The sequence below is a fragment of the Paralichthys olivaceus genome, chromosome 14, assembly GCF_024713975.1.
Source record: "Paralichthys olivaceus isolate ysfri-2021 chromosome 14, ASM2471397v2, whole genome shotgun sequence".
NCBI classification, from domain to species: Eukaryota; Metazoa; Chordata; class Actinopteri; order Pleuronectiformes; family Paralichthyidae; genus Paralichthys; species Paralichthys olivaceus.
Genome location: NC_091106.1, coordinates 3,006,795 through 3,021,533, shown reverse-complemented (window position 1 = coordinate 3,021,533; position 14,739 = coordinate 3,006,795). Strand labels below are relative to the sequence as shown.

At 39.5% G+C, this 14,739-nt stretch overlaps 1 protein-coding gene across 7 annotated transcripts in view; it reads right to left on the bottom strand.

Moving 5' to 3' along the window:
* Positions 1-14,739, bottom strand: part of gbf1 (golgi brefeldin A resistant guanine nucleotide exchange factor 1) — a 78,723-nt gene that overhangs the window by 47,077 nt on the left and 16,907 nt on the right. The gene's annotated exons all lie outside the window — the stretch shown is intronic.

The window sequence follows — 14,739 nt, the reverse complement described above, 5'->3', positions numbered from 1 at the left end:
GTTGGCCAGCTGAACAACTTTACATAACGTTAGATATCTAACTTGATGATATTCACTAAACACACAGTCGCCTTCAGTTTAAAAGATTTATCACCATAAACTCTAACGCTCCTCTCTCCGCTGTGTGGACGCTTCATGTCGGGTTAATAACTCCCATCCCTCCCGTTAGCATCGCCGTTACTGCTGGTATCTTGCCTGGAGGTTAGCGGAGCTAAGCTAACCAGGCAGGTAACAATGATACCTGCTCATCACTACTGACACGTAAATCAAAGACAGTACTTTACTCACCACAGACACTGCAGCACAGACGTCTTCCACTTCTCCGTCAGGACATCAGCCGAACAACAGACGATGATATTCACATGTGAGTGAAAACTCCCCCACAGACTCCGCTCGTGCTCGGTGACGGGGATTAGCCTGTTAGCTCAGGTGAAGCCGAGCAGACCTCAGGCTAACAGCCAGAGTGACGAGCTAACGGTGACGTCACGTGTCAATCAAGTGATAATTATTCATAATTTCAAACCTCTATATTATCGAAACGAGCGAGTTAGAAAAAAATTCACCCCCCCCAGAGTTGTCATGGAGGAAGAACTTACTGATTGAGACTAAAACCGTTTTTTGAACCAGGCTGTAAACACGTTTAATTCTGCTCTAAAGTCGGGCTTTTTAACATGGGAGTCAATGGGAATTGACTCCCTCTTGGAGCCAGCCTCAAGTGGCCACCCAGTGAACTGCAGTTATTTGCACTTCCGTATTGGCCTCAGCGCTCAGCCCGGGATGTTGCCGCTTGGTTTTGCATTACCATTACTTCTGTATTTCAGAAGAAAGTTTGAAAAACAAATTGCTTTGGCATGGCCCTCCACCACTGGTATATAATACTCAGCTCCCTCCCTGAAATCTGTTCCTGTCAGGACGGAAAGACTCTGAAACAACTTGTAGCCCCCAGATCTAAAAAAAATCCAAACAAAAACACAGATTCTACAAAAATACTTTGTTCGGTTGAAAGACAATTCCTTTTAGCAGAATTCTGTTTCAACAAAAAAAAAGCAGAGCCAGTAAAAATAAAGCAGGAGCCTTCAAACAGCATGACTTCATTGCCAAACCTTGCCTTGGCTGGAGCCTGCCAGCTTTGCACCTGTTATCCTGTACATAAAATGTATTTTCTATGCTGCATATTTTGCACTGAGGACAGGCCCCAATGTCTACTTAATATGTTTCACATTAACAGCCTGCTGTCCCCCATGTGATGGATGAACATACTTTACGCTCAGTGTATTTATAAATTACGGATGTTTTATCACGCTCAATTTAAATCTGTAAGAGTGCACTTGAACATTTGTGTATGAATGTGGTGTGTATATATATATATATATATTGGAGGGGAAATATTTTGTGGCACTACAACTTCAAAGAGAAAGTAAGGATATGATCTGTGTAACATTCCTAACATGAATGTATCCTTCATGGTTAATATCTTTGTCCTTCACTGGAGCTGACAAAGCATCAACTCTTTCTACAGATGATGCTGAATCATTCCGATTCATTTTGACTAGATTTTTACTAAGTGCACATCATATTAAGGGATATTATAAACTGTATTCCCAGACAAACGAAGAGTAGTAAATCATTTCAATCCCATTCTTAAATGATGCACCCTTGCACATGAGCAAGAAGGCTAATTGGGACAGGATCAGAGGGGGTAGAGTGGGAGGGATGTACATACATAATTGCAGGGAAAGAATGGAGGACCACTTTGGTGAGGTAAAAAAGTAACTGCAATGTTGAACTTACATAGGACAATAATTCACAGAAGTGCAGGGAGTATGCAGGCCGTCCAACTCACCTTACCAATCTCCAGAACATCTCAAGGTTTTTACTAGTTATTACCATGTAAAAGGTATTCTTTGATAGCTGGAAATAAGTAATACGACAAAAACATAAAAATAGTACATACAATTCAATGCCTGTAGCTGTGCTGACATATGAGTCAGAGATATTTTTACCAGTGAGGCAGAATCTGTGCAACGCTGAACATTAAGAGCTAATTAGCTGTCCTTCACTGATGAGCAGTGGCATTTGTTCGCATTGCGGTGAACTAATTTAGTCAGCATGTTTTATATCAGCAAGCAATGCTATACTGACAAGGGAGAAAATGACAAGGCACCTATTTTTAGCTTTCAATTTGTTCAATTTGTTGTTGTTCATCAACTGTTAATAATGCAGATACCAGCTTTATTACAACTTAAACGGACTGATAAAACTTGCCTGATGGTCGGGCTCTACATCAGATACAAACAGAGCTATTGAGGGACTTGATCTGAAAATGTTTAAAACCTGGAGAAAATGACATCCTGATTTCGTCCAATAGATAGCACCGAAGTGTCAAATGTCTTAATACACATTTATCTTGGTGACAAATATAAAACAACTCTTATGTCAAGGATGTGTCAATAACCACTGTTTGTGTAGAAAATGTACAATACCCTGGGACTTGAGAGAAAGAAGACAAAAATAAGTGAGATATGGAAAGAGAGAAAAAAGACTGAGGCAAGGCAGCTAACACAGAGACAAAGCTGTGTGTGTGTGTGTGCGCTTGTAGGAGTAGGGAGTTATCGTCCCTATTTGTTTCACCTGCTGCACTCCTTCAGCTCCCCACTAATGGCATTCCCTTGGGGTAGGAGAGATTCCAGAAACCACACGCTACACAGACCAACTCTAGTGTGTGTTCACACAAGACACAATACACCACTGCCACAGAGGCTCACAACACAACTGCACTCTACTGGGAATCACACACAGCCACTGTTAGCACACTGATTTGGTGTTTGAAAAACTGCAGTTGAATGGAATATGGTCTCTTCATACAACACAACCACAAAAGGTAATTTATATTAGCTGGACTTTTTATAATCAAGCAGTTACAGTTTGACTGAAGATCAGATTGAGCGAGATGAGACATCATAAACATGCAATGATGTGTTGGTGCTAATGGTGGCCTTCTTCCATAGTATAGAAGGCCAACATTTCAGGTCCTCAATCCCCCCCCCATCCCTCAATATCATTGCAAACATAACCAATGATCATTTTAAATAGTATAAGAATATGCACTGAACGCATGCTGGCTAGTTATAAACGCAAAATAAAACATTCTTAATTCTATCAGATTGCACTCAGTGTCTGGAAGGGTTCTTAATGTTGTGTACTTTTACATATTGAGAGTAATATATTAGAGATTGTCTTCTTAAGGAAAATTCAAATCTAATCAGGTATATTATTTGCTTTAGCGAGTTTAATGGGTGTTACTTCTCTATACTGCTGCTGTAAAGAACCTATGAACAAAGATATCCAATCTTTTTTAACTGCACCAAAAACAAGTAAGGACCCCAGTGATATCAAATAGAAGTTTAAACAAGAAATTAATGAAGTGCTTATGGAAATGTTACAAAAATGTGTCATCAGGCAAAGGCAGCTCAGAGAGAGGAGCTGGGAATAGACAGGCAGGGACAGAATCTCAGGCACGTTTATTAGTTTTTGTCTCCAAAGTATGATGTGAAAGGCCTCTCATATTTAGACTTGTAAAAATTAAGCCCTTATTCTTGTTGTTTTGAACTGTGTAGTTCTGAGTATGGAAAACACTGTTCAGGGTCATTGAGAGTGATGGAAGGGTCAGATCCCTGGGAGAGAGCCAGGTGACAGGGGCCCAGCACATCTTGAGGACCCTATTGCCTCCACCAGCACAGAAGATAGGGCCAGAGGCAGCAAATATCATGAGAACCCTTTTTTATATACTGTAGAAGCATGCTGGCACCACCACCTATGTCAGGAGTCAAACACCAAGTTAGATTTTTTCCCCTCTGCACCAAAGAAGTAACCTAGAATATTAACTGCAATATCATACAAGTCATTCACTTATTCATGATTTATGTCAGTCTATAATAGACTATAAATATCAAAGAATAAAGTCAACATCTGGTTTCATATCATATTAATATAGCATAACTTGAACAGGAGTCATGACAATACAATACACAACCACCACCATCCTCATTGCATGAGGAAGACCCTGCAGATCAGATCTAGAATTCCATTACTCTGGCACTCCTCCAGCCCGAAATCCCCCAGAACTACTACTGAACTAAGTCTCAGGGCCATGGTCAATTTTCATAACATTACAGTCATAGCCAGCTGTACTGTCAATGGTGGCTTTTTAACTGCACTTGTGGCTTGGTGCGGATGACAACAAAGCAGTAAATCAACATATAAGCCCTTATGTTAAAAAAAGCCCCTGTGTGGTATGAGGTGAGGGGCGAGCCAAGTCCAGAAAATGTGTTTAAGGGTATTTCAAATTAAAATGTCCATTTAGTGAAGATCCAACCATGAAAATATTGTTTCACTACACTTTCCAAAAGCTGTGGATTGGTGTGTAACTGAATTTGACATGAAATGTATTTTACACAGGTCTATGTTATTGTCATAAAAGAGTTTGCAAGAAATGCAGAGGATTATGACAAAATGCAAGAAAGCACGATTCAGTGGAGAGGCCAGTGTTTATCCCCGTCTCAGTGTGAGGACTCCTCATTTAGATGTAACTCCTGACATCATTCACAGCATACTTCATCAAGCTCATCAGTATTAATAGGCTGATACCACTGTATTCAGACAGGATGCTCACTTTATACCCTCCCAGCATTGACAGCAAATCCTCTGTGTGTTTAATAAATCACAGCAGTTAGGTGAGACCGCTTACTCACAAGTCATCTAATTATGAGTCACTACATTAAGAGGGATTAATACTAATCTTGGCTGTTTCAGTTTACCCTGGGTTGAAGGGGTGGGTGGTCCAAGGGAATAAATGAGCAGTGCCTGTTTCCTTGGTCAACAAATAATCAGTTTCATCCTGAACAGCAAGGTTTGTCTCAAATAATGAGAATAACTGTGATAAACAATACAGTTAATTTGATATCAGTAACCAAATGATAGCTCAAAGATAAATAGATAAAAGAAAAAACAACTCCCAGCTTTTTACTATATTCTTTACACCTACCTGTGGACAGTGGATATACAGTGGTAAGAAGAGTATGTGAAACATTTGGAATTACTAGTATTTATAAACTTGTCTTAAGATTCATTGCATTGTTCTTGTCCATACTGACTACATCATTCAAACATTCACAGTGTGTTCAATGTGTACCCCAAGCCTAATAACTTCAGCAAAAGCTAATGGAGTCAGTAATTAGAAAACCATCAATGGAGTCCATCAATGAAACAAATTAGTTGTTTGTTGGAGTTACTTTTAATCAAAAAAACAAAACAAAAAAAACATTTTGAGCTTGCTATTCACAAGAAGCATCCCCTGCTGTCGACCATGCCTTGTGAAATGAAGATTTCAGAAGACCTATGATCAAGAGTAGTCCCTGGAGGTACAACGCAGAATTCTTAATGAGGTAGAGAAGAACCCTAGAGTAACAGTTTAAGGGTTAAAGGGATCATCGGACAGCATAATAATTATAACAGTCTAAGGCCCAATCCTATTCCACCCCTTAATCCTTCCCCTCTGTTTTGCGCATTCTCATGTAGGGGTAGGCTGCCCAATACTTGTTGGAATGAAGGGGGAGGGCCAAGAGTTAGGGCTGTACAGTCTTCGAAACTGAGATTTTTCAGACCCACATTTCAAACCGAGGGTTATGAGAATTTCCCACAACGCATTGTGAATCACCGACAAGCTCGGACAGGGACCCACAAATGTGGTACTTTCTTCATTAACTAGGATTTTAAAATTATCATAATAATTGTAATATCTTAGTTTAATATCATTTCAATGTATTATGGTAATTTCTTTCACAATAACCTTGAAAAAATCGCTAGCATGCTTGCGGTAAAAAATCTGCATAATAATCACTGAACTTAACTGCTCTAATAACAAGACCACTGCTAGCAGCCTGTGTGCTTTTGATTCATACGTGAAATAATGCCAAGGAATCACAGCTTTTCAATTTCAAATGTCATTAATTCACCTGCATTGGCATAGATGTTATTACGACATTATAGGTTTGTCGCTTTAGTAACTGCAAACAATAGCACTGGATTATTTAAGATCTCAACAATGTTATTACAATGACAAACGGCAAAACTTTTTGTCGCATCTCTTTAGATCAACAACTGATGAAGTGTCAGGTTTTTGCGAGTACTACTGATGATGTACTGCTTCTTGAAGAGCTCTCCCAATTCGTAGGGGAAGATTTCAACTACTAGCCCTTGTGAATCGATTTCAAGGAGCAAGATAACCCTTCAAAAACAACGACAGGGTTAGGGAGAAGGGGTGAAAGGGCATTGGGCCTGAGACAAACCATTGTAAGGATGTCTTGGCACACTGGAACAAGAGGTTGTAACTATCTAAATTTGGAACATCTAATTTTTCACATACTAAAATATTAAATACCCAAGGGGTCCAAGTTCAAAATGTTTACACTGATCTACCTGAATTATTGATATGACATGGCTTTCTTTAAAAACTTAGTTACAGCATAAAGTGGGCATGGTTGTTAAGATATATTCGGTTTAAAAAGGTTGATTCTCCAGACTAACGTTTTCACTGGTAGCACACATTATTTGGTCATAACCCTATTTATGTAAACGGAGCATCGATACAGAAGGTGTCTGAACTTGCACTAACATTACTATTTGTTTCTCCCTTCCCACTAACCTCTTTCTCTCTGTCCTTATTTACATTTCCAGCATGATCCTATTCATCTTTTGAATTTGCTAAATAGAGTGCATCAATCTCTTTATCATGACCAACCTATGTGACCATTTTTACTGGTTTGTTTTACCTGGTCTGACAAGCACACTGAGCCTTTGAGGACAAAACAAAAACGGGTTCACATATGAGGCATGATTCTCAAAATAACGTTACAGTCGATTCACTGGATATTATTTGATGCCCCTTTTATTCTGTAACAGCATTATCCACAAAAGAAGCATTTGCAAGCTTTGGTGTCGTAGAAGTTCTCCATATGCAACAGGTTGCCCTCTCCATGGCAACACATAGTGACTTTCACACAACAGAGGCTTGTGGGGGGACATTTCTGACCACTGATGCCACACAGGCTCCACAGCGGGGAAACATTAAAGCCGATCGGGTTTATCCCCAATGGGGCACTGAATTGCCCCGCTCAGAGTGGCTGGAGATGTCCCGTGCTGGCTTAGCAGACCAAGGCGACAACTGTCATAAATTACTCCCCTGGGGGCTTGCATGTCTGCCACACAAGAAACAGCTTTAGGGAAACTTGGGGGCAACAGGGCGGGATTCAAGAGAGCAAAGAGCCAGGGGATCACCCCCCAATATTCTCACTGTTGCAATAACTCTTCACCTGCACTTTAAATGAAGAAGTCAACAAGAAGAGGGGAGTATTTTGGCTTTTCTTAATTTTAGTTTTTTGGATTTATGAAAAAATGAATATATATATACGCAATGATTAAGCTTCAAATAAAAGTCACTTGAGAGCAAGTTCTCCAACACTGCAACCTTCTCTTCTGCTTCCATGACATAGAAGTTTCTTCATTTTTCTTAGCTTGTCAACTCGAGAAGGGGGTTGAGTGGTTGAGAAGGAGAAAAAGAAAAAAAAAGTAGCCACTTCACTGCTGTTCACATGGCAGCTCGCTTCCACTGATGTATAAAGTGCACTTCCCTAGGGCTTGCTGTTTGTCATAAAACATCTCTCAGCACATAATTTAACCAAACTTGAGAGTCAGAATGAGAAAAAAAATGGAATACAAACATAATTTACTAAAGGCGTGTTGGAGTCTAATACTCAGGCTGTTTGCCAGGAGTGCAGTAATTCTAAACCATGCAGCAGTAAGTGGCTTCTCAAAAGATACTGTGGGGTAATGTCAGACAGCTGAGCAAATGGGATGGGATCCAGGGAGTGCATTATCTTTATGAATTCATGACTAAATTTTGTGCTGAAAGTGACAGAGGCGAAGGTGTTTGTAAACACATTGTCTAGTGGTGTGCTTTTACAAAAGAATGTTGAAGAGCAACTACAGTGTGCAGCAGGCTGTAATGGCCCTCTGTTTGTCTCGATCAACTTCTGCCTGCATCGTAGCTCGAGTGAAAAGAGAAACTTGGCCTCGTCATCATCACTGCACGCACCGCCCTTTCAGAATTTGCAATTACATTATAAAACATCTGGTAAAGAAAAACTGTAGACATTGCATCAATAAAAGAAACATTTCAGTGAAAAGATACCTAACATAATCCACATGAAAACTTGGTGTATATGGTTACCAGTTATTCTGGCTCAAAACCACATAAAGGAAAGCCTCATGCTCTTTTATGTTCAATACTAAAAAGTGAAAGGTGCCAGTGTTAATATAATATATTTTTTGTGTTGGGTTAAAAACACAGAAAGGCCAACACTCACTTGCAAAATTCTAAATAATGTACAAAAAAGGCTGGGAGATGTACAAAGCTGAAAATAGTCCTGTTATTTTTGTATGCTGTATGCTCTTTCAAACATGTAGACAAATTCTTTCCCATAAAGTTGATTTCTGCAGTGTAATGTGTCTCCCACTCACCAAGCTCGTTCTGCACACGCAAGGCTGCGCCTATCCAATCCGACTGGCATCACGGCCATGGAATGCTGAAGTCCACATTTTTCCCATTCAGCAAGGAAAAACGGCCTTTCAAAGCCAATCAGCTAGAAATGTTGCTTTGTTTTTATTTTCGACTGAACTTCCTGGAACCTATTATGGAGCTGTCAGGGATGTATATTTAGCTATGGCAACACAGGGCCTCCTCGCCCCCTTGCGCCACTGGTCATGTCACCTCTGATAAACAGAAAAACAATTGGTTATCCCTTTTGTCACCTTTAAAGAAGATGGCATGGGTCTGTGGGTGTTAAGTGACAGAAACTGTCTGAATGACTGAATGCAACTTCCCTGTAAACAACAGTTGAGAGCTGCAGCATATGGATTAATCATATACATATATTCCTAACTTTACTTAATCCACTGGATTCTTTAGAAAGGACAGGGAAAAAACAACACTTCTTCTCACTCACTTATACGGCAATACGAGATATCTAATGGGTGTCCCTTTCAGTCTGTCCTGCATTGGTCATATAAATCTATTTAGTGATAGCCGTGTGCATTGGAGTTGTTTCTCTACAATTGTACATCAGGGGTTCACAGGTCATAGAGCAGTGTGAAAAAAACACAATACCCTGTAGCCTAACAAACTTTGCTAATAATTTATATTAACACTGTATACAGTTGCTATACTTTCTGTAAAGAAACACAAACATAAATACAAAGTATAGCTTAGACTGGTAGAAAGGTAATTATTGTAGTTTTGCAGGTTTACAGAGAATCTAGATGGAGGATGAAGAGATCACCACAAGCCCCAAAGAAAAGCTCTGGAGCAGAGAGGCAGTTTCAGCATTGTGGTCACAGACTGGCTGTGTTAGCGCTCAGTATCTGTGCTCAACAAAGATCATTCGTGAGGTATGAACATCGACTTTGTGACACAACCATGCACAAAAGTGCAGTCAGCAATATATCTTTGCTCTGATGGATCAGCTCATGTCAGTTTCAAACAAGCAACTTTCAATAGGACTAATGGGCTGCAATATAAGAACATTCAAATTAAATCATTTGTCACAATTTATGTTGTAAAGAAAATAAATGTTGCAAAATGTAAAACCATTCAATAGTATTTAAGACATTTAGATTTAAACCAAAATTTCCAAACTGATGACGACATAAGATAAAAACTTATCAATAACAGACAGATTCAATATTTGGGAAACCAGGGACACCAATACAAAATGTCATAGTGTTTGAGGCATTCCTATATCAAAACTACACTGGTAAGAAACAGAAAGAATCATTCTTCTAACAGTGATGATCACAATTCACTCTTCTATGTTGCCTCTGTTTTGGCCAAGCTGCAGTGCGCATCTGTTTTCTGGGATTGCAGCTTGCTCCACAGAGAGCAACAGTGTTGTGCAACAATACTGGGTTACAATGAAAAATTCGTATCAATCAGCAAGCTGTTCTAACAAGTTATGTAGACAGATTCAATTATTAGACTGGTTGGTATCCTTTTCTCAAAACACTACGCCCCTATAAGAAAAGGTACAAATATTACACTTGGGTACCCTGTTTTCTCAGAGCGCATGCAGCATAACACTCAGACCAATACATCTGTGGTGTTGAGTTCAGAGGAATCTGTACTTTGAGTCCCGGATTAGTTTGACCTATACTTGACTTGAACAGCAACATTGATGTCCACTAGTTCACAAGTTCATTCTCCCTTGACCTATGTATCTGAGCCCCCCTGCTACCCCACAGCACACCTCAAGTCTACTGTCACCCAACCCAGAAGATGCCCCCTGCGACCTCTCACCACCCACCAAGTCCTTCCAGGTCATAAATTTAGCAACATTTCCCCACTCATAACCAGCTCAGCTCCTGTCTGTTTAGCAGGAATTTTTACAGTTTAAAACTAAGATAGACATATCTACATAGCTGGGATGGCTGCGAGCTGCCTTGTGTACACAGGCGCTGGTCAGACTGGGTAGTGCTAGATGACAGAGTGTTGCTCCTCTCGCAGGGGATTACGAAATACAATGGACAAATCCAGAGAGATATCTCCAACTGCTATTTACTACTTTATTACCACCTGTAGGGAAACCAAAGTGGTATATTTAAACTGTGTAGAGACAAAAACACCCTGCGCGCACACACGCACACACACACACACGGACACACACACACCCACCTATCTTAAAGTAGAAACTGCACAACGCTATGACATAGTCCTCAGAATACATCCATATGATTTTAGTACAAAGTTCAAGTTGATCAACATGCACAAACGTCACTAAATCTATGCAATGTGTTATATCTTAAAAACACTACCTGGATAAACTTAACTTAACCACTACTAATAATACATTTATTTCCTTCCATTTCCTGTCACAGTGCTGTAATGCATTATTTATACATATATGTATACATTGTATTCTATTCAGTAAAGTAAATTGATTCTTTCAGGGATTTAATTTACAGTGTACATTACATGTTACTCTAGATGATCCCATTACTCAATAGATTAAATTCAAGTTTTGAAGCTACATGCTTTTGTCCCATTAGTATTTGAATAAAGTCTTTGAGGAAAGAAATAATTACCATTTGACAACATTACTTGATAGCGATTAAAATTTAGTGATGATTACATATAACACTGTGGTGCTGTGAAAGAAGATTAATACATGATGAATGAACATAGGGTCCATAATGTGGCAGAAAAGGATTTTGGTTAAGAGATTTGCAAATGAAAATCTTTAACTGCAGACATCATCTATACAGGCCCGGCTTAATGGGTAGCGGGTTGCATATTGCAGTTTACTCTTGACCTAAAGCTCGATTAGACTCTTAATTTTGGCTGATAAAACACATTTTTTGTACATGACATTTTGCAGTGGCATAATGAATGCACTACAAATAATAAAGAGTCCTCTAATCTTCTTCACACATAAGGAGCAAGTTCTTCACAGCCGTGAATAAAAGCGGTGTACTAGAGAACAGGGAGGGAACATGGTTGTACATATCGGCAGGTCTATTTTGCTTTTAGAGTAGTCAACACCTTCTTGTTGTCCCAGGTTGTTAGCATGTCTTGTCGTCAGCTGCACTGGGCAACATTGGCCCGCTCAGCTCTGTCCCCTGTCAGCAGGGTGGCTTTTGTCAAAATTTGTTATCCGCAGCAGTGATCCCACTCTATTTAAGAAGGGGTGCGTCAACAAGTTTAAAGCACTCCTGCTGCATGTGTCACCTCTTTTTGACTCAATATCTGTGCTATGAAATGTGACCAGTTGTTTAATCACCCCCCTGAACATGCCTACCAGCCCGCCTGTCCTCCTCTTCCCACCAGTAACCCTCCCCACCTTCCATCGACAAGAAATGTTTGACCCATGTCACCTTTACAGCACACACTCCTTCCAAGCTCCCAGCTGCAGCCCAGAAATAGGACAGCTTTTTCTAATTCTGGGTGTTCACTCAGAGGCACAAGGCTCTCGGCCAACAAGAGGGGGATGACAACCATGCAGATATTGTTCAAAGTTTGTCGTGAGATTTCCCTGAAAGAAAATCGAGTTTCACTCTTATTCACTGATTAAATTTGAATACTGCGTTCATCCTGTCAAAAAATTGCAATGAGCTTTTCTTATAATGAAAACTACATAAGAACTTTTTACCTAAAAAGCTGTGGCAGTATGTTTGACAGTTTCAGCCAATTAAAATTTAAAGGACAATCAAACTAATTAGTGTTTGAATGCAAAGTCAGTTATTTAATGACCAGCAGACCCCTGTAGAAACAAACAGTGATTGGTGAAACAATATCCCCCACTTACATAAAAACCTTCTTCCTTCAGAGGTTTACGGACAAAATGAATCTGTACTGAAAATTGCACATCACCACATCAATTACCGAATGACTTAAAACAAATTAAGACCACATAAAATGAAGTTCCTCAGTGTGAGTTGACAGGAACCAACAGCTCAACATGGAAAGTCCTGATGACAGCTTGCTCTCAGTTGTCAAGGACTTTTCACCACCACCTTTGCCTATGCCTTTGGATTTAACTGATAAATTGGACAATAAAGGTCCATGTGTGCTGATCGCTAATAGGCAGAATTGATAGTCATGGGGATGGAATTACAAATTCCATAAAGCATTACCATTGGAAGCAAAACTAGATAAGTCAAAGAGTTGAAATCTGTCTACAGGAGGTGTTATGAGATGATGGTGATATGTTGACGTAAAAATACAGTGATATAGTTTTTTTAAATATATATTTGGATAAAAGCGTCAACTAAAATGAAATGTAATGTAATGTGATGGTGAATCCTGATCGTGGATAGTGGTGATGGATCTCATCATGATCATGATGGCGGCTGATCACGCACTATGATTACAACAAGACTACTTGATATACAATATGCCTACTCATGTATTCTACCATTACTGGCAATAAATCTTCCATTTCAATTGTCATTGGTGCTCCCTTAATTTCTATCAGACATTTTCTTATGTATAAATACTTAAAACATGATCACACCTTTCCATTATGTTACAAACTATTTCTTGTAATTAATGTTGTAAATACTGTTATTTTGTTGATGCGTTCAGCTACACACAACATTTATTGCACTTCTGTCCATCCTTCACATGTGGCTTTCTCTGAGCTTTCGATGTTTTTTTCCCCTGTTGGGGTTGTTTGGGTAGTTTTTCACTTACTCTTGTTGACGGTTAAGGAGAGGATGTCGCACCTTGTTAAACCCTATGAGACAAATGATTTGTGAGTATGGGCTATACGAATAAAATTTGAATGATTGATCTCCAATTATTGTTCTATTTGAATGAAATCCTGCTCAAAAGAAAAAGCAGTGCTTACTGACCCAAGCTGAACAAGAAAATAAATTCTATGTCCTGTAGAAGTGAGCATGTATGTATCTGTGAGAGTCCCTGCTTGAGACCAATGTGGGATGCTATGCTTAGCTAATTGGATATGTGTATTACAATCCGTGGTCACAGCACCCTTATGGGGCATGAAATAACAAGCAGCTGTGTATGTCAAGAGACTTCATGTGCTTGTGTGCTCAGTTTGTCTGTGTATGCGTTTGTGTGTGTGTGGGAGGGATAGCTGCTGAGAGGTTTATTAACCCAGTCCATCAAGGCATTGTGGGATTCACACTGAGACACCAAAGGCTTAAGGATGTGAGCGCCACACAAGCAAGACAGCAAGACAGTGTCTCTCCGAAATACTAATATGGGCCCTTATTTTCTACCACAACAACCCTCCCACAACCTCTGCACTCCTCCCCCACTCTGAAAGCCAACACCTCTATACCAGCGCTGCCTTCACTGTTAGTGCTGGAGTGTACTTTGATTTGACCAGCTTTACTTTCCTACTGGGGAGATCATCAACAACAGCCTCAGTTCTTTACTGCTAACATACTATTGTGATTCAACCTGTAGAAAATTGTATGCTTATGATAATGATCAAGTGTGAAGCCTAGTTTATTAGGTTTCACACTGTAAACAAGGCTTCACACTATTACAGGGATCACTTTACCCTATATAACTGTCAATAGGGAATTAGAGGGCTCTTTCAAAGGTGCTGCAGATTTGAAGGCCCTATACTAAATGTATAGCAACACAGCAGAAAATCAGGATAGTGGAGAAGCCATTGACTAGCCAATTAAACTACAGGTTCTACGACATTTAGGCTTATTTATAATTAGAATCAGAAACACTTTACTGCATTTAATGCATTGTTTTGTAAATATGAACTGTGAGGTTAACCTTTCTGCAACTAAACACAAGTATTAGGACAAAGCAGAACACTGTTGTCAAAGCAGGTGAAAACGGATTATGTGAAAGCAATCAATATCCAGAGAACACAAATAGTATCTCAGTGGTTCAAGTTGTTTTTTTCTGTCAATCAACCAGCGATGAAGTAAAGATGAATCAAGTCATTGATGTGTTCAAACTAAGGTGTATATTGTGCGAGTAAACGTCACAGAGGATAGAGGTAAAATACCTGGACTGCACAAAGTTGACAATAAGCTCCATAACGTGCACAAATGGTTAGTCTTTAGAGAAAATATAAAATAGTGCCATGTCTCAAATTGGCTACTTTAGTCAGTACAAACATAATACACTGTATACTAACA